This window comes from Bufo gargarizans, chromosome 5 (genome assembly GCF_014858855.1).
Source record: "Bufo gargarizans isolate SCDJY-AF-19 chromosome 5, ASM1485885v1, whole genome shotgun sequence".
NCBI lineage: Eukaryota > Metazoa > Chordata > Amphibia > Anura > Bufonidae > Bufo > Bufo gargarizans.
This window is the reverse complement of record NC_058084.1, coordinates 490,186,585-490,205,481: the sequence shown is the minus strand read 5'-3', so window position 1 is coordinate 490,205,481 and position 18,897 is coordinate 490,186,585. Positions and strand designations below refer to the sequence as shown.

The 18,897-nt window shown below is 45.5% G+C and overlaps 1 protein-coding gene across 2 annotated transcripts in view; it reads left to right on the top strand.

Annotated features, from left to right (window-relative positions):
• Nucleotides 1-12,293: 12,293 nt before the first annotated feature.
• NIPBL (NIPBL cohesin loading factor) overlaps nt 12,294-18,897 on the top strand; it is a 124,749-nt gene continuing 118,145 nt past the window's right edge. Inside the window, exon 1 of one of the 2 annotated variants that reach the window (XM_044295230.1) lies at nt 12,294-13,070. The gene's annotated coding sequence lies outside the window, so the exon portion shown is untranslated. The remainder of the gene's footprint in view (nt 13,071-18,897) is intronic. The other variant, XM_044295229.1, reaches the window with a different exon arrangement.

The following is an 18,897-nucleotide window of genomic DNA, read 5'->3' as shown; positions in this document are numbered from 1 at the left end:
AGAGATCACTCCTTCCTGTCATACTCAATCCCAGGACAGTGCGGTGGTCTCATTCTGTGCACAGGGGTCTCAGTCGCTGTCAACCCCTTCTGAGCAGGAGCCCATGCAGCTGGGTTTGATTGCCTCTAACAATAGAAGATTCAGCCCTCATGGGAAGGTTTGTTTCTGTTGTGGAGGTATAAATCATTTGGCAAATGTTTGTCCCTCTAGGAGATTCAGGCAGTTTATTTTAGAGTAATAAAGAAACAAAAAGGAAAAAATCCTTTAAAAATGTTTCATCTGTTACCATTGGCAGGGTTGAGGCGGAAATTGAAGGTTTTCCATTTGCTTGTAGTTCCCGTTTTGTCCTACCTAGAGAGCAAGAACATTTTTTGTGAGATTTTTGTGGATAGTGGAGCAGCTGTCAATCTCATTGATAATCAATTTGCTATAACTCATGGTTTCCAGGTATGCACTTTGGGAAAGGATATACAGACGTGGACAAAATTGTTGGTACCCTTTGGTCAATGAAAGAAAAAGTCACAATGGTCACAGAAATAACTTTAATCTGACAAAAGTAATAATAAATTAAAATTCTATAAATGTTAACCAATGAAAGTCAGACATTGTTTTTCAACCATGCTTCAACAGAATTATGTAAAAAAATAAACTCATGAAACAGGCATGGACAAAAATGATGGTACCCCTAGAAAACACAGAACATAATGTGACCAAAGGGACATGTTAATTCAAGGTGTGTCCACTAATTAGCATCACAGGTGTCTACAACCTTGTAATCAGCCATTGGGCCTATATATATGGCTCCAGGTAATCACTGTGTTGTTTGGTGATATGGTGTGTACCACACTCGACATGGACCAGAGGAAGCAAAGGAAAGAGCTGTCTCAAGAGATCAGAAAGAAAATTATAGACAAGCATGTTAAAGGTAAAGGCTATAAGACCATCTCCAAGCAACTAGATGTTCCTGTGAGTACAGTTGCACATATTATTCATAAGTTTAAGATCCATGGGACTGTAGCCAACCTCCCTGGTTGTGGCCGCAGGAGGAAAATTGATGACAAATCTAAGAGACGGATAATCCGAATGGTAACAAAAGAGCCTAGAAAGACTTCTAAAGAGATTCAAGGTGAACTTCATGCTCAAGGAACATCAGTGTCAGATCGCACCATCCGTCGTTGTTTGAGCCAAAGTGGACTACATGGGAGACGACCAAGGAGGACACCATTGTTGAAAACGAATCATAAAAAAGCAAGACTGGAATATGCCAAACTACATGTTGACAAGCCACAAAGCTTCTGGGAGAATGTCCTGTGGACAGATGAGACAAAAATCGAAGTTTTTGCCAAGGCACATCAGCTGTATGTTCACAGACGAAAAAATGAAGCATATCAAGAAAAGAACACTGTCCCTACTGTGAAACATGGAGGAGGCTCTGTTATGTTCTGGGGCTGCTTTGCTGCGTCTGGCACAGGGTGTCTTGAATCTGTGCAGGGTACAATGAAATCTCAAGACTATCAAGGAATTCTAGAGAGAAATGTACTAGCCAGTGTCAGAAAGCTTGGTCTCAGTCGCAGGTCATGGGTCTTGCAACAGGACAATGACCCAAAACACACCGCTAAAAACACCCAAGAATGGCTAAGAGGAAAAAATTGGACTATTCTAAAGTGGCCTTCTATGAGCCCTGACCTCAATCCTATTGAGCATCTTTGGAAGGAGCTGAAACATGCAGTCTGGAAAAGGCACCCTTCAAACCGGACACAACTGGAGCAGTTTGCTCATGAGGAGTGGGCCAAAATACCTGCTGAGAGGTGCAGATGTCTCATTGACAGTTACAGGAAGCGTTTGATTGCAGTGATTGCCTCAAAAGGTTGCGCAACAAAATATTAAGTTAGGGGTACCATCATTTTTGTCCATGCCTGTTTCATGAGTTTATTTTTTTACATAATTCTGTTGAAGCATGGTTGAAAAACAATGTCTGACTTTCATTGGTTAACATTTATAGAATTTTAATTTATTATTACTTTTGTCAGATTAAAGTTATTTCTGTGACCATTGTGACTTTTTCTTTCATTGACCAAAGGGTACCAACAATTTTGTCCACGTCTGTACCTGTTTTTGCTATTGATTCCGCTCCACTTTCTCAGAAATCATTAAAGGGCATAGTTCACAATATCCGTTTGATTGTGAGTGATGCTCATGTTGAGGATGTGTCATGTTTCGTCCTTAGCGGGTTGCCTACTCCTCTAGTGTTGGGGCTACCCTGGCTCACTAAACATAACCCCACCATTGATTGGCAAGCGAGGCAAATAAATGGTTGGAGTGACTTTTGCAGAGAGAATTGCCTCACGACATCTGTTTCTGAGGTTTCTACTAAGACTGTACCATCTTTTCTCTCTGAATTTTCGGATGTCTTCTCTGAGAGTGGTGTTCAGGACTTGCCCCCGCACAGGGAGTACGATTGCCCTATTAATCTCATCCCAGGCGCCAAGCTGCCTAAATCTCGTTTATACAATCTTTCCCAACCTGAGAGGATCGCTATGCGTACTTATATCTCTGAGAGTCTGAGAAAAGGACACATACGACCCTCGAAGTCACCTGTTGCCGCTGGTTTTTTCTTTGTTAAGAAAAAAGATGGTTCTTTAAGACCATGTCTGGATTTCAGGGAGCTGAACAGTATCACAATTCGTGACCCTTATCCGCTTCCTTTGATCCCGGACCTGTTTAACCAGATTGTTGGGGCTAAAGTTTTTTCCAAGTTGGATCTAAGAGGGACATACAACCTGGTCAGGGTCAGAGAAGGAGACGAATGGAAGACGGCCTTCAATACCCCTGAGGGCCATTTTGAGAATTTGGTTATGCCTTTTGGTTTGATGAATGCTCCAGCCGTCTTTCAGCATTTTGTGAACAGCATTTTTTTATCATTTAATGGGGAAATTTGTATTAGTGTATCTGGATGACATTTTGATTTTTTCTCCTGATTTCAAAACTCATAAGGAACACTTACGTCAGGTCTTGCTCATCCTGCGGGAGAATAAATTGTACGCTAAACTGGAGAAATGTGTGTTTGCGGTTCCAGAAATTCAATTTCTGGGGTTTCTTCTCTCCGCTTCTGGTTTTCGCATGGACCCCGAGAAGGTCCGCGCTGTGCTTGAGTGGGAGCTTCCTGAGAATCAGAAGGCGCTAATGCGTTTTTTGGGCTTTGCCAATTATTACAGGAAGTTTATTTAAAAAATTACATTAACATTAGTGGGTAGCTTATTTAAGTTAAAACGTAACATTTAATATGATATTCAAAATAAAATAATAGGCCCTTAAGTATTGAACACAAGATTATTGTAGCCACTGTGGCTACAATAATCTTGTGTTCAATACTTAAGGGCCTATTATTTTATTTTGAATATCATATTAAATGTTACGTTTTAACTTAAATAAGCTACCCACTAATGTTAATGTAATTTTTGGGATCTAAAGGGTCTAGCATTTCAGATATTACTATAGTGTGACCGACTATAATCGGTTGTGTTATTATAGGAAGTTTATTTAGAATTATTCCTCTGTTGTTAAACCACTCACTGATATGACTAGAAAGGGGGTAGATTTTTCCTCCTGGTCAGTAGAGGCGCGTAAGGCCTTTTCTAATATCAAGGAGAGTTTTGCTTCCGCTCCCATCTTGGTACAACCTGATATTTCTCTACCCTTCATAGTTGAGGTTGATGCTTCTGAGGTGGGTGTGGGTGCGGTCTTGTCTCAGGGTCCCTCTCCTGCCAAATGGCGACCGTGTGCCTTTTTCTCTAAGAAACTCTCCTCCGCAGAGAGAAATTACGATGTGGGAGATAGGGAGTTGTTGGCCATCAAATTGGCTTTTGAGGAATGGCGCCATTGGCTAGAGGAAGCCAGACACCCTATTACCGTGTTTACTGACCATAAGAATCTGGCCTACTTGGAGTCAGCCAAGCGTCTGAACCCGAGACAGGCCAGATGGTCTTTGTTCTTTTCCAGGTTTAATTTTGTTGTCACGTTCCGCCCTGGGGTTAAGAATGTGAAGGCTGGTGCCCTGTCACGTTGTTTTCCGGGAGGTGGGAATTTTGAAGACCCGGGTCCCATTTTGGCTGAAGGTGTGGTGGTCTCTGCTCTTTATCCTGAATTAGAGGCAGAGGTTCAGGTAGCCCAGTCAGAGGCTCCTGATCTTTGTCCTCCTGGGAGGTTGTTTGTGCCTCTCGCTTTAAGACACAAGATTTTTAAGGAACACCACGATACTGTCCTTGCTGGGCACCTGGGGGCAAGAGCCACAGTGGATCTCATCGCTCGGAGATTCTGGTGGCCGGCGCTTCGTAAGTCGGTTGAGGGTTTTGTGGCAGCCTGCGAGACCTGCGCTCGTGCCAAAGTCCCTCATTCACGGCCATCAGGTCCTCTCCTTCCCTTACCCATTCCTTCCCGTCCTTGGACACATCTGTCCATGGACTTCATTACGGACCTGCCTCGTTCCTCGGGGAAGACTGTGATTCTGGTGGTGGTGGACCGTTTTAGCAAAATGGTGCATTTCATCCCTTTTCCTGGCTTGCCCAATGCTAAGACGCTGGCGCAGGCATTTATTGATCACATTGTCAAATTGCATGGTATTCCTTCAGACATAGTCTCTGATAGGGGCACGCAGTTTGTTTCCAGATTCTGGAAGGCTTTCTGTTCTCGCTTGGAGGTTCGGTTGTCATTTTCTTCTGCTTTCCACCCGCAGTCGAATGGCCAGACAGAGCGCGTCAATCAGAATCTGGAGACATATCTGCGCTGTTTTGTGGCGGAGAATCAGGATTGGTGTTCTTTTTTGTCCCTTGCTGAGTTTGCTTTAAATAACCGTTGTCAGGAGTCCTCTGATAAGTCACCATTTTTTGGTGCATATGGGTTTCATCCGCAGTTTGGGACATTTTTGGGAGAGGGGTCTTCTGGTTTACCTGATGAGGACAGATTCTCCTCGTCTTTGTCATCTATTTGGCAAAAGATTCAGGATAATCTAAAGAGCATGAGTGAGAGATATAAGCGTGTGGCGGATAAGAGACGTATGCCTGGTCCGGACCTGAATGTTGGTGATCTGGTGTGGTTGTCTACTAAGAATATCAAATTGAAGGTTCCCTCCTGGAAGTTGGGTCCTAAGTTTATTGGGCCTTACAAAATCTTGTCCGTCATCAATCCTGTTGCCTACCGTCTTGATCTTCCTCAGACGTGGAAGATCCATAATGTTTTTCATAAGTCCTTATTAAAACCTTATGTCCAACCCATTGTACCCTCGTCTTTGCCTCCTCCTCCGATTGTGGTTGATGGTAATCTTGAATTTCAGGTCTCTAGGATTGTGGATTCTCGTGTTGTCCGCGGTTCTCTCCAGTACCTCGTTCATTGGGAGGGTTATGGTCCTGAGGAGAGGATGTGGGTCCCAGTGACGGACATTAAGGCCACTCGTCTCATCAGGGCTTTCCATAGGTCCCATCCTGAGAAGGTGGGCTCTGGGTGTCCGGAGTCCACTCGTAGAAGGAGGGGTACTGTCACCACCAGACATCTGAGAAGCTCTGACAGACGTCTAGAACCTCCTCCTTGAGGTTCCTTTGTTTTGCTTTCATTTTCTCATCTCGTTAGCCTCTCTCAGCTGTCGTGTAGTTGCACTGATTGCATCCCTTTAAATCCTTTTCCCATAGTGCATCACTTTGCGGTTTATACAACTTCCTGGAGTGTGTGCATGCTGTTCCTACTTCTGAGTCTTCTACAAGATAAGTTTTGTTCATTTATTTGTGTTTTTCTGTTTGCTGGATCCCAGGTGACCCTGACTCCCTCCGTATCTAGTGTAGGGAGCCGGTGGTCGTGTCCCCTCACTATTATAGGGTGTTCAGGTGTTATACAGTCGAGGTACGAGGATATGCGATCATCTACCATTGGGATTTTCGCATAGGCTGAGCAGTCAGGGAGAGAGCCAGGTCTGATGCAGGGCTCTCCCTTTTTGTTCCTTAGTTTTGGATCCAGTCAGTCGTATATTCATTTTGTGTTTTCTAGTTTCCTGCACACTTTCCGTGACAAGTGTCCATACTTGTTTCAAATCATGTTATTCTTCAGGCCCAAACACCTCAGCTATCTAGCCTGTAAACAAAACACTCCAAATTATATACTATTAGAAACACATAATCTCATAGTCCCTATTCATCTCCTTGGGTTGTAGAGTATCCGATGTGTGGCTCCAGTACGCCTCCCTTTTAAGTAATGATTTTTTTAGATCACCTCCCCTTCTCGGTTGACTAACCTGCTCTATAATTTTGAATTTAAATTGTGAAACGGAATGGTTACGGAAGAGAAATATGTTTACACTTATGAGGATTTTCAAAAATTTGCATTAATCTGGAAAAGATATATAGATGATGTGTTTTGCGTATGTTCGGGGCCACTCGAGTCCCTCCTCTGATTTTTCCAGCATTTGAATAATATCTGGGATGAGTTACAATTTACCCTGACCTATAGTCGTGACACTGTGGTGATGAAAAAAGAGGATGGATACTTGTGTACAGATTTATACAGAAAGGAAACAGACAAGAACAGTATTTTACATTTTCAGAGCTCCCATCCTCCAGCACTTAAGAAAGCCATTCCCAAATCTCAGTACATGCGGGTCAAGAAGATCGTGACAGACCCTGAGAAACAATGCAATAGGATAGAAGAGATGACATCTAGATTTGTGGATAGAGGCTATCCTGATAAAATACTGGTGGAGGCTATAGAAAACAGTGGGAGACAGGCTATGCGACATAACAAAATTAAGAGCAATCGTGTGGCTTTTGTACACAGGTTCCATCCTTTTAATCATCATGTTGACAATGTGGTGCGGAAACATTGGCACATTCTGGCAAAGTCTTATCCTACAGTGGAGGAGTTTAAAAACATGCCTTTGATTTGCAATAAACGGAGTGCAAATTTGAGAGACCAACTAGTCCGGGCTGATATAGGGAGTATTAGAGGGGGACAGATACAGAGAACCCCTATTAATCAAAAACCTGGTACATACCCCTGCCTTCACTGCATGCAATGTACCAATGTTCAAAAGGGTCAGTTTTTCTACCATCCACATACTGGAAAACCGTACGTGATCAAGGGTTATTATACCTGTGATACAACAAATGTGATTTACCTTATAAAATGTCCTTGCGGCCTACTGTATGTGGGGGAGACCATGCAAACAGTGAGAGCCGCATTGGTAAACACAAGTCCACCGTACGGAATAAGTATTTATTACTCCCTGTACTTTTTTTAATTTTGATAGATGTAACCATTCCGTTTCACAATTAAAATTCCAAATTATAGAGCGGGTTTATCAACCGAGAAGGGGAGGTGATCTGAAAAAATAATTACTTAGAAGGGAGGCGTACTGGAGCCACACATTGGATATTCTACAACCCAAGGGGATGAATAGGGGCTATGAGATTATGTGTTTTTATTAGTATATAATTTGGAGTGTTTTGTTTACAGGCTACAATCCCGTGCTGATAGCTGAGGTGTTTGGGCCTGAAGAATAACATGGACGCTCTGTTATGTTATATATGTCATTTCCTGTTTGTTTAATGAGCTGATGATGTCATGGCCAGGTGATCCTGCACCTATAAATGTAACCAGGTTTTCATTGTCATCATGCAGTTGAGAAAGGCTGGACGGGCCGAAACGCGTCCTGTTATTACTTTGTTAGTCACAATTAAAGAATACAACTGATTGAAAACTAGAACATCTGCTGGGACCTTTTTTGCTGTGTTTTTTATAGGGCAGGGCAGCCGTAACCAACACCTCCAATCTCATCTCATTGATTGGACTCCAGTTGGCTGACACCTCACTCCAATTAGCTCTTGGAGATGTCATTAGTCTAGGGGTTCACATACTTTTTCCACCTGCAATGTGAATGTTTACATGGTGTGTTCAATAAAAACATGGTAACATTTAATTATTTGTGTGTTATTAGGTTAAGCAGACTGTTATTGTCTATTGTTGTGACTTAGATGAAGATCAGATCACATTTTATGACCAATTTGTGCAGAAATCCATATAATTCCAAAGGGTTCACATACTTTTTCTTGCAACTGTAATTAAAGAGAAATTGCTTTTTTTTGGGGGAATTTTTTTTCAGCTTCCCACTACATCGTACACATTATAAAATGGTGCCATTAGAAAGTACAATTTGTCCTGCGAAAAACAATCTCTCATACGTCTATGTGAATGGAAAAATAAAAAAGTTATGGCTCCAGGAAGGCAGGGAGTAAGCTATGAAAAACGCAAAAACAAAAAGGGTTAAAGAACAGGCATCCGTTTAATCTTCCCAGCATGTTTGTGGAGGTGCATCATGGCACGAACAAAGGAGATTTCTGAAGACCTCTGAAGAAGAGTTGTTGATGCTCGTCAGGATGGAAAAGGTCACAAAACTATTTCTAAAGAGTTTAGACTCCACCAGTGCACAGTCAGACGTATTGTGTGCCAGAGGAGGAAATTCGAAACCATTATTCCCCTCCTCAGAAGTGGTCAAACGACAAAGATGGCGCCAAGAGCAAGGTTTGTAATACCGTAGTTTGCGAGGTCTCAAAGGAACCAGAGGTAACCTCTAAGCAACTAAAGGCTTTTCTCACATTAGCTAATGTTAAAAGGGGTTTTCCAGGATTTTTATATTAATGACCTATCCTTAGGATAGGTCATCAATTTGAGACACCCGGCACCCCCACCGATCAGCTGGTTGAAGAGAAGGTTGTGCTCCAAGTAAGCCTGAGAATAGGTCATTAATATTAAAATCCCGGAAAACACCTTTAATGTTCATAAGTCCACGATCATAAGGACACTGAACAACAATGGTGTGTAAGGAAAGATTACAAGGAGAAAGACTCTGTTCTCCAAAAACAACATTGCTGCCCATCTGCAGTTTGCTAAAGATCACCAGGACAAGGCAGAAGTCTACTGGAACAATGATTTGTGGCTGAACGAGGCCAAAATAGAAACTTTTGGTTTAAAAGAGAAGCGTTATATGTGGAGAAAGGAAAACCCTGCTTGGCCGAGTCAAAGTGGTGGGTTTTGTTTTTACAGCATTCTCTAGGCGGTAAAACTGACCTATTAATGGCAGCATGGCTCAGTGGTTAGGACTAGTGGCTTGCAGTTCTGGGGTCCTAGGTTCGAATCCAACCAAGGACAACATCTGCATGGAGTTTGTATGATCTCCCCGTGTCTGCGTGGGTTTCCTCCCACACTCCAACGACGTCCTGATAGGGAACTTCGATTGTGAGCCCCATTGGGGACAGCGTGATGCTAATGTCTGTAAAACACGGCAGAATATACTAGCGCTATAAGGACTCATGCACACGACCGTATGCCCTCCGAGACATACGGCCCGTGAGCGGGCCATATGTCCCGGAGCGGCATTGATCGTGCGCACAGCACCATAAATTACAATGAGGCTGTGCGCGTCGAGCTGCCCGCGGGGCTATTGGCCCGCACTCATAAGATCATATAAGTGCGGGACAATAGCCCCGCTGGCGGCCCGACGTGCACAGCATCATTGTAATCTATGATGCTGTGCGCTCCCGTGTGCACGTAGTAAGCCGCTCTGGGATATATGGCCCGCTCACGGAGGACATATGGTTGTGCTCATGAGCCCTAAGTGTGTAAAATAAATTCTCCAGATCAGTACGATTACGGCATTTATCTTGCGTTTTAATACTGAAAAAAAAATAAAAACCTTGAAAAAAAATGAGTTTTTACTTTTAGTCGCCATATTCTGACCCCTGTAACATTTTTGCTCTTATATGTACAGAGCTGTGTGAGGGCTTATTTTTTGTGGGGCGATCTGAACTTTTCATTGATATCATTTTGGGGTGTGTAAGGCTGGGTTCACACCGGCGAGATTTCCGCGCTGGTGCAATGCGTGAGGTGAACGCATTGCACCCGCACTGAATCCGGACCCATTCATTTCTATGGGGCTGTGCACACGAGCAGTGATTTTCACGCATCACTTGTGCGTTGCGTGAAAATCGCAGCATGCTCTATGTTGTGTGTTTTTCACGCACAGAATAGAAGTGAATGGGGGTGCGAAAAAATCGCAAGCAAGTGTGGATGTGGTGCGATTTTTACGCACGGTTGCTAGGAGACGATCGGGATGGGGGCCCGATCATTATTATTTACCCTTATAACATGGTTATAAGGGAAAATATTAGCATTCTGAATACAGAATGCATAGTACAATAGGGCTGGAGGGGTTAAAAATTTTTTTAACTCACCTTAATCCACTTGTTCGCGCAGCCCGGATTCTCTTCTTTCTTCTTATTTGAGAAAAAGGACCTGTGGTGACGTCACTGCGCTCATCACATGGTCCATCACCATGGTGATGGGAAATGTGATGGACCATGTGATGAGCGCAGTGATGTCATCAAAGGTCCTTTACCCAGGTCCTGAAGAAAGAAGAGATGCCGGCTGCGCGAACAAGTGGATTAAGGGGAGTTAAATTATTATTATTATTTTTTTAACCCCTCCAGCCCTATTGTACTATGCTTTCTGTATTAAGAATTCTATTATTTTCCCTTATAACCATGTTATAAGGGAAAATAATAAAATCTACACAACACCTAACCCAAACCCGAACTTCTGTGAAGAAGTTCTGGTCTGGGTACCACATTCAGTTTTTTATCATGCGCGTGCAAAACGCATTGCACCCGCTCGATAAAAACGGAACGGAACGCAATCAAAACTGACTGAAATTGCGTACCTACTCGCGCGGGTTTGCCGCAATGCACCCGGGACGCATCCCGAGCCAAAACGTGACGCCCGTGTGAACCCAGCCTAAGACTTTCTGATCACTTTTTATTCAATTTTTCGTGATAGGTGAAGCCATCAAAAAAACCTTTGAATTGTCCATTTTGACTTTTTTCCATTTCGCCATTTGCCGTATAGGATAAATATTTTTATATTTTAATAGTACAGGCCGTTTTCGCACACAGCGATGTTCATGATGTTTATTTTTTTCTTGTTTATGTATTTTGGGCAAAGGAGGGTGATTTGAACTTGTATATTTTTTTTTAACATTTTTTGTTTTTATTATAGTTCCCATAACCATTAGTTTGCTTCTCTCATAGACTCCAGTGCATTAGCATAGGTGTCTATGAGGATTATACTGTGTTCCTGTGGAGCTCTGCCACAGGCAGGGGCTCCATAGGGACTACTGTGCGGCAGCCTCATATCATTAGGGAATACAGAGGCTGCCGCACACCCGGAAATGCGCGCTTCCGGGTTTTCGTGTTTCCAGATGCCGTGTTCACGTTTGACAGCGATGTCCGTCTGACACTTGCGAGCGGGTGCCATCTTTAAAGTCAGGCCCATATAACTGTGGCGACCACCACTGGTGGATTGCAGGGTGGTCGTAACCATGGAAACAATCAGTGTACAACGTGAATGAATCCAGCCAGCAAAGGAGGCACAATATGGACAATCCCAATACATTAGTAAGTGCCTTGTGTTACCTTTCTCTACATGATAAATGCTATTTGCTGATGCGAGACGACCCCTTTAAGACTGGAGCCACTGGAAAGTACAACTTGTCCTGCAAAAAACAAGCCCTCCTATGGAAAAATGAAAACGCTATGTCCCTCGCAAAGCCTGGAAGCGAAAACTCAAAAGCGAAAAAACCTCCAGGGCTGAAAAGGTTAATTCAATAGAAATGACTGGCGTACCCTCTAACGCCCGTCACCTTATGGTGGGAATTCAAAATCCCAAAAAAATCAGGTCAAATTTCTTCTGCTACTGTAAGAGCCTGCTCACATGATGGCTTGTTTTATATTTTTTTTGCTGGCGGCCGCGTGGTTTCTGCCTCGCGTTCGTTTCGATCGCGGACAGAGAACGACCACGTCTCTTCTCTGCGATCTTCAGCGCTGCTTAGGATAGAGGGAGGAACCGCGCGGCCACCATTGAAACTCCGGTGCGCCAAAATTCTACCAGCAAAAAAACGCAGTGTGAACAGGGCCTAATACTAACCCACAAAACCCGCCCCACGTGATCGTACCCTCGCGAGGTGACACCGCTATGGACACCGTACCGCAAAAGGAAAGCGTGAACAGAAAGAAAGAAATAGACATTTCATGGAGTTTTCTTTATTTGTCACGTGTACATTGCCCACAGGGGGGCACTGAATGCGTTTTTTTTTCTTGGGGGGTTTCCTTCAGGTGTAAACATCCCCCTCAAAACTTAGTGAAGTAAAGAAAATAAGCAGCGGTTGCCCATAGCAACCAGTCAGCCGGCAGCGCGGGAAGGAGACTGGCGCGGTTGCTACGGGTAACGCCTGCTCTGTGGTAACCCGAGTACAGAGGGGTAAGCGCGCGCACAGAGCCGCTCTGTCTGAGGGGGGCGGCGTTGTCCCCCACCTCATGAACCCCCCACCCAGCACCGGGCTCTCCCATACCGGAAGTGGCCGTGTTGTCCCGTCGTTGCGCCCTCAGCAGCACTGTGTCACACTCACACACACCGGAAGTGGCGCTGGCTGCGCGGCGGTTTGGCGCCGGTGGAGGGAGTCCTTCGTGCGGCTGCACTTCCGGTCGGCATTTTGTTCTGTGTGAGGGAGAAGCGGATCCCGATTAGCCTGAAGCGGCCGCCGCGCACTGACCGGACTCCTCCCCTTCGCCGCCAGCCCCCCCCCAGCTCTCTCTTCTCCCTCCGGGCCGTACTCGGCAGCCCGTGTCTCGGGGACGGGGGACAGCGACGCCCGTTGTGAGGACGCACGGAGAGCTGCGGCCTGACGGGAAGGCAGTCGTGTCCGGATAGAGAGCGCTCGGGCCGGGGAGTGTACGTGTGTGTGGCGGACACTCGGACTGTGAATCTTCCCCCCCCTTCCCTCTGTTGGTTCCCGGCGGCGGCTGCAGGCGGGAGGGAGGGGGGCAGGACGGGGGAAGGAGGAGGAGGAGAAGGGATCGGCTCCTTCCCCGCTCCCCCTCTCTCTACATGTCCGGATTATCCTCACCAGGCCCGGAGTGACGGAAGATCGGCTCCCCCCTAGCGGCCCGGACTGGAGGCCGCAGTCCCAGCCTGCCGCTCAGGTAACTACTCTGCTGGGGAGGTCAGGACTGAGCGCGGGCGAGACGGAAAGCCAGAGGGGCGCCTGGGCCTCTGCTAGGCCGCTGCGGCTGCTGCCCGGCCGCGGATTACGGGGCTAGCTGCGGGGGCGGCCGCTGACAGGCCGAGGCCTGGGGCTCCACAGCCGGGGCCAGGGAGGTAGAGGTGACCTCCAGCCGCAGCCCCTGTGTGGAGTCCCGGGGACTGTGCGGAAACTTCTGTGCGGACAGTGGTGTCACCGAGCGGCATGCTGGAGAGTAATAATACTAGTACTACTGCTGGAGAGTAATAATACTAGTACTACTGCTGGACTGTGATAACTGTGTATGACTAGTGCTGGAGAGTAATAATACTAGTACTACTGCTGGAGTGTGATAACTGTGTATGACTAGTGCTGGAGAGTAATACTAGTACTACTACTGGAGTGTGATGACTTTCACTAGTGCTGAAGAGTAATACTAGTACTACTGCTGGAGTGTGATAACTATCAGTAGTGCTGGAGAGTAATACTAGTACTACTGCTGGAGTGTGATAACTATCACTAGTGCTGGAGAGTAATAATACTAGAACTACTGCTGGAGTGTGATAACTGTATCACTAGTGCTGGAGAGTAATAATACTAGTACAACTACTACTGGAGTGTGATAACTGTATCACTAGTGTTGGAGAGTAATAATAGTACTACTGCTGGAGTGTGATAACTGTGTATGACCACTGCTGGAGAGTAATACTAGTACTTGTGCTGGAGAGTAATAATAGTACTACTGCTACTGCTGGAGTGTGATAACTGTATCGCTAGTGCTGGAGAGTAATACTGGTACTTGTGCTGGAAAGTAATAATAGTACTACTGCTGGAGTGTACTAACTGTATCACTAGTGCTGGAGAGTAATACTTGTAAGTGATACTGGTGCTGGAGTGTGATAATAGTACTGGAGTATAATAACACTACAATACTAGTGCCGGAGTGTGATAACTGTGTAATACTAGTGCTGAAGTTTAATAATATAATACTTGGGCTGGTGTGTAATAGTATAATAACACTGGTGATGGAATATAATAACAGTATCACTAGTGCTGAAGTTTTATAACTGTATAATACTACTGTGGGAGTGTAAAAGGATAATACTAGTGCTGGAGTGTAAGTCCTCTTTTACACGAGCGCGATCGTTTAGGTCCGGATGCGCTCAGTGATACTCGCACCATTTTGCAAGCAAGTTCAGTCAGTTTTGTCGGCGATTGCGTTCAGTTTTTTTCCACACGAGTGCAATATGTTTTGATACGTTTATCACGCGTGTGATAAAAAACTGAAGGTTTACAAACAACATCTCCTAGCAACCATCAGTGAAAAACACATTGCGTCTGCACTTGCTTGCAGATGCAATGTGTTTTTATTCGGAAGCCCCATTCACTTCTATGGGGCCAGGGCTGCGTGAAAAACACAGAATATAGAACATCGCTCATGTACACAGACCCATTGAAATGAATGGGTCAGGATTCAGTGCGGGTGCTATGCGTTCACGTCACGCTTTGCACCCGTGCAGAAAACTCACTTGTGTGAAAGGGGCCTAATAGTATAATAACTAGTGCTGGAGTGTAATACTATAATAACACTAGTGCTGATGTTTGATAACAGTATAATACTGTTGGAGTGTAATTAGGGGTGCACCGAAATTCCGGCGGCCGAAAATGGGCTTAATCCATTTCGGCCGATATTGGTACATATCGGCAGAAAATATGGTTGGTTATATACAGGGCTTTTTTTCTGGCGGAACGCACCGGAACGGCGTTCCGCCACCTTTTGACATCGCAGCCTGCCATGCTCCAACATCGCAGGCTGCGATGTATCAGCGGGGAGGGACTGGGAGGAGGAGCTGGGGGCCGGTGCGTTCACTGTGCTCCGGCCCCCAGCTCCAGTAGTTATAAAATGTGTACAATTAATAAGGATTCTATTCATGAGGCCCCCTCTGCAGTAGAACATTCAATATGGCCACATCCTACTCACAGGGCTGTTATCTTAATGCTGGCCGGCCGGGCAGACGAGCGGCAGCGTCACAACTGACGTCATGTGCCCGGCCTACTTTCTGAATGAAGGAGGCGGCGCAGGCATGTGACGTCAGTCGTGACGCTGCCGCTCGTCTGCCCGGCCGGCCAGCATTAAGATAACAGCCCTGTGAGTAGGATGTGGCTATATTGAATGTTCTACTGCAGAGGGGGCCTCATGAATAGAATCCTTATTAATTGTACACATATTATAACTAGTCTGTACTGGAGCGGCAAGGGGGGGGGGGGGGTCTGTGGATGGCACTGTTATGGGGTGGGTGGGGGTCTGTGGATGGCACTGTTATGGGGTGGGTGGGGGTCTGTGGATGGCACTGTTATGGGGTGGGTGGGGGTCTGTGGGTGGCACTGTTATGGGGTGGGTGGGGGTCTGTGGGTGGCACTGTTATGGGGTGGGTGGTGGTCTGTGGATGGCACTGTTATGGGGTGGGTGGGGGTCTGTGGATGGCACTGTTATAAAATCATTTAAAAAAAAGTATTTGGGCAAAAAGGCAGTTTCGGTCAAGGGCATCCTGAATTTTCGGTTTCGGACCAGAATTTTCATTTCGGTGCACCCCTAAGTGTAATAATATTATAACAACACTAGTGCTGGAGTGTAATAATACTATATTACTAGTGATGGAGTATAATACTAGGGCTGGAGTGTAATAACAGTATAATAACACTAGGGCTGGAGTGTAATAATACTATATTACTAGCGATGGAGTATAATACTAGGGCTGGAGTGTAATAACAGTATAATAACACTAGGGCTGGAGTGTAATAACAGTATAATAACACTAGGGCTGGAGTGTAATAATACTATATTACTAGGGCTGGAGTGTAATAACAGTATAATAACACTAGGGCTGGAGTGTAATAACAGTATAATAACACTAGGGCTGGAGTGTATAATACTATCACTAGGGCTGGAGTGTAATAACAGTATATACACTAGGGCTGGAGTGTAATAACAGTATAATAACACTAGGGCTGGAGTGTAATAACACTATAATATCACTAGGGCTGGAGTGTAATAACAGTATAATAACACTAGGGCTGGAGTGTAATAACAGTATAATAACACTAGGGCTGGAGTGTAATAACAGTATAATAACACTAGGGCTGGAGTGTAATAACAGTATAACAACACTAGGGCTGGAGTGTAATAACAGTATAACAACACTAGGGCTGGAGTGTAATAATACTATATTACTAGCGATGGAGTATAATACTAGGGCTGGAGTGTAATAATACTAGATTACTGGCGATGGAGTATAACACTAGGGCTGGAGTGTAATAACACTAGGGCTGGAGTGTAATAACACTAGGGCTGGAGTGTAATAACACTAGGGCTGGAGTGTAATAACACTAGGGCTGGAGTGTAATAACACTAGGGCTGGAGTGTAATAACACTAGGGCTGGAGTGTAATAACACTAGTGCTGGAGTGTAATAACACTAGTGCTGGAGTGTAATAATACTATATTACTAGCGATGGAGTATAATACTAGGGCTGGAGTGTAATAACAGTATAATGACACTAGGGCTGGAGTGTAATAACAGTATAATATCAGTCTTCAAAATGCGTTCAGTGTTACTATGGCAGCCAGGACGCTATTAAAGTCCTGGTTGTCATAGTACTAGTGGGGAGCAGTATACTTACCGTCCGTGCGGCTCCCGGGGCGCTCCAGAATGACGTCAGAGCGCCCCATGCGCATGGATGACGTGTCCATGCGATCACGTCATCCATGCGCTTGGGGCGCCCTGACGTCACTCTGAAGCGCCCCGGGAGCCGCACGGACGGTAAGTATACTGCTCCCCCGCTCCCCACTACACTTTACCATGGCAAACAGGACTTTAGCGTCCCGGCAGCCATGGTAACCATTCAGAAAAAGCTAAACGTCGGATCCGGTAATGCGCCAAAACGATATTTATCTTAAGGCCGGATCCGGATTAATGCTTTAAAATGGGCATTAATTTCGGATCCGGCCTTGCGGCAAGTGTTCAGGATTTTTGGCCGGAGCAAAAAGCGCAGCATGCTGCGGTATTTTCTCCGGCCAAAAAACGTTCCGGTCCGGAACTGAAGACATCCTGATGCATCCTGAACGGATTTCTCTCCATTCAGAATGCATGGGGATAATCTGTTCCGAACTCTATGCCGGAACAGAAGAACGCAAGTGTGAAAGAGCCCTAAGATATGCCCCCATTGTCTGATAGGTGCGGGTCCCACCTCTGGGACCCAAACCTACAAGGAGAACGGTGCCCGGGAGAGTTGTGGCTGGTGGACCCCGGGGTCCGTCCACCACCAGGCGCAGCTCCCCGCCTCTCCTATTGAAGTGAATGGGAGCACACCACGCATGCGCGGCCACCGCTCCCATTCATTTCTATGGGGCCGACGGAAGTAGCCGAGCCAGCGCATGCGCAGTGCGCCCTCAAGTTTCTCCGCTCCGTTCTCCTTGTAGGTGCGTGTCCCAGAGGTAGGACCTGCACCTATATGAAATTGGGGGCATATCCTAGCGATATGCCCCCATTGTCTAATGGGATAACCCCTTTACGTAACCTATATAATAAAAATATACTACTACTACTCAGTAGCTGAAATAACTGTTATAGTAATACATTATTACTGCGCAGATATGCGCCACAAAAGTGGCATATATCTGGTCATAAATGACCTCCATAATTATACCGCAGTGGTACCAGTACAGAGCTGGAGTCCTGCCCTAGAGCAGGGATTAACAACCTCCGGCACTCCAGCTGCTGTGAAACTACAACTCCCAGCATGTACTTGTACAGGGTGCACTTGGCTGTTCTTGTAACTCCCATAGGAATGAATGGAGGATTGTGGGAGTTGTATTTCAGAACAGCTGGAGGTTTCTGATCCCTGCCCTAGAGTATCGGTTAGTCTATATAAAACTATACTGTTATGAATACACATGACCTGCTGAGTAATAATGACATGTATAATACTGCAGCTTTACAAGTGCAGAGCTGGAATAATACTCCAGGACAAGTGTGTGCATTCCGTTTCCGTATGTCCGTTCTGCAAAAAAAAGTAGAACATGTCCTATTGGCCGCATTACTGACAAGGATAGGACTGTCCCGCGCTGGACTGATTATTACTCGTCCTGTAGTTATCAGTATAAGGCCTCTTGCACACGGCCGTTGTGCGTCCGTTCTGTGCATTCGGGACAGATCGAGACCCATTTAGCTTGAATGGGTCCGTGATCCGTCTGCACTGCAAAAAAAATAGAACAAGTTCTATTTTTTTGCGGTGCTGAGGCGCGGACAGAAACACCCCGGAAGCACTTCCGTTCTGCATCTCCATGATTGCGGACCCGTTCAAGTGAATGGATTTGCATCTGTGATGCGGAGTGCACATGGGCCGGTGCCCGTGTATTGCGGACCCCCGCCCGGTGCAAGAGGCCTGACAAAATTAGTACAGACTTACTAATGCCTGCATGTTCGGGTTTATTATTCCAGAGCTGGAACAATACCCGTATAGAGCTGCACTCATACCTCAGTACTAACCCATACTATGTTGTGTTACTAGTGCGGACTTCTGAACAGCGGTGGTAACCCATATAATAATATTATCTCCATGTTACTAGAGAAGAGGTAGACTGATATCCCAGGCTGAATAGTAGTAATAATAATGGGGAAGAGGTAACCCATATTATGTTAGTGTTGCTACTAAAGAGCCTGGCCCTTATCTCAAGACCTGCAGAGGAGTATTAATACTGTGCAGGTTATCACAGTGCAGCGTAATACT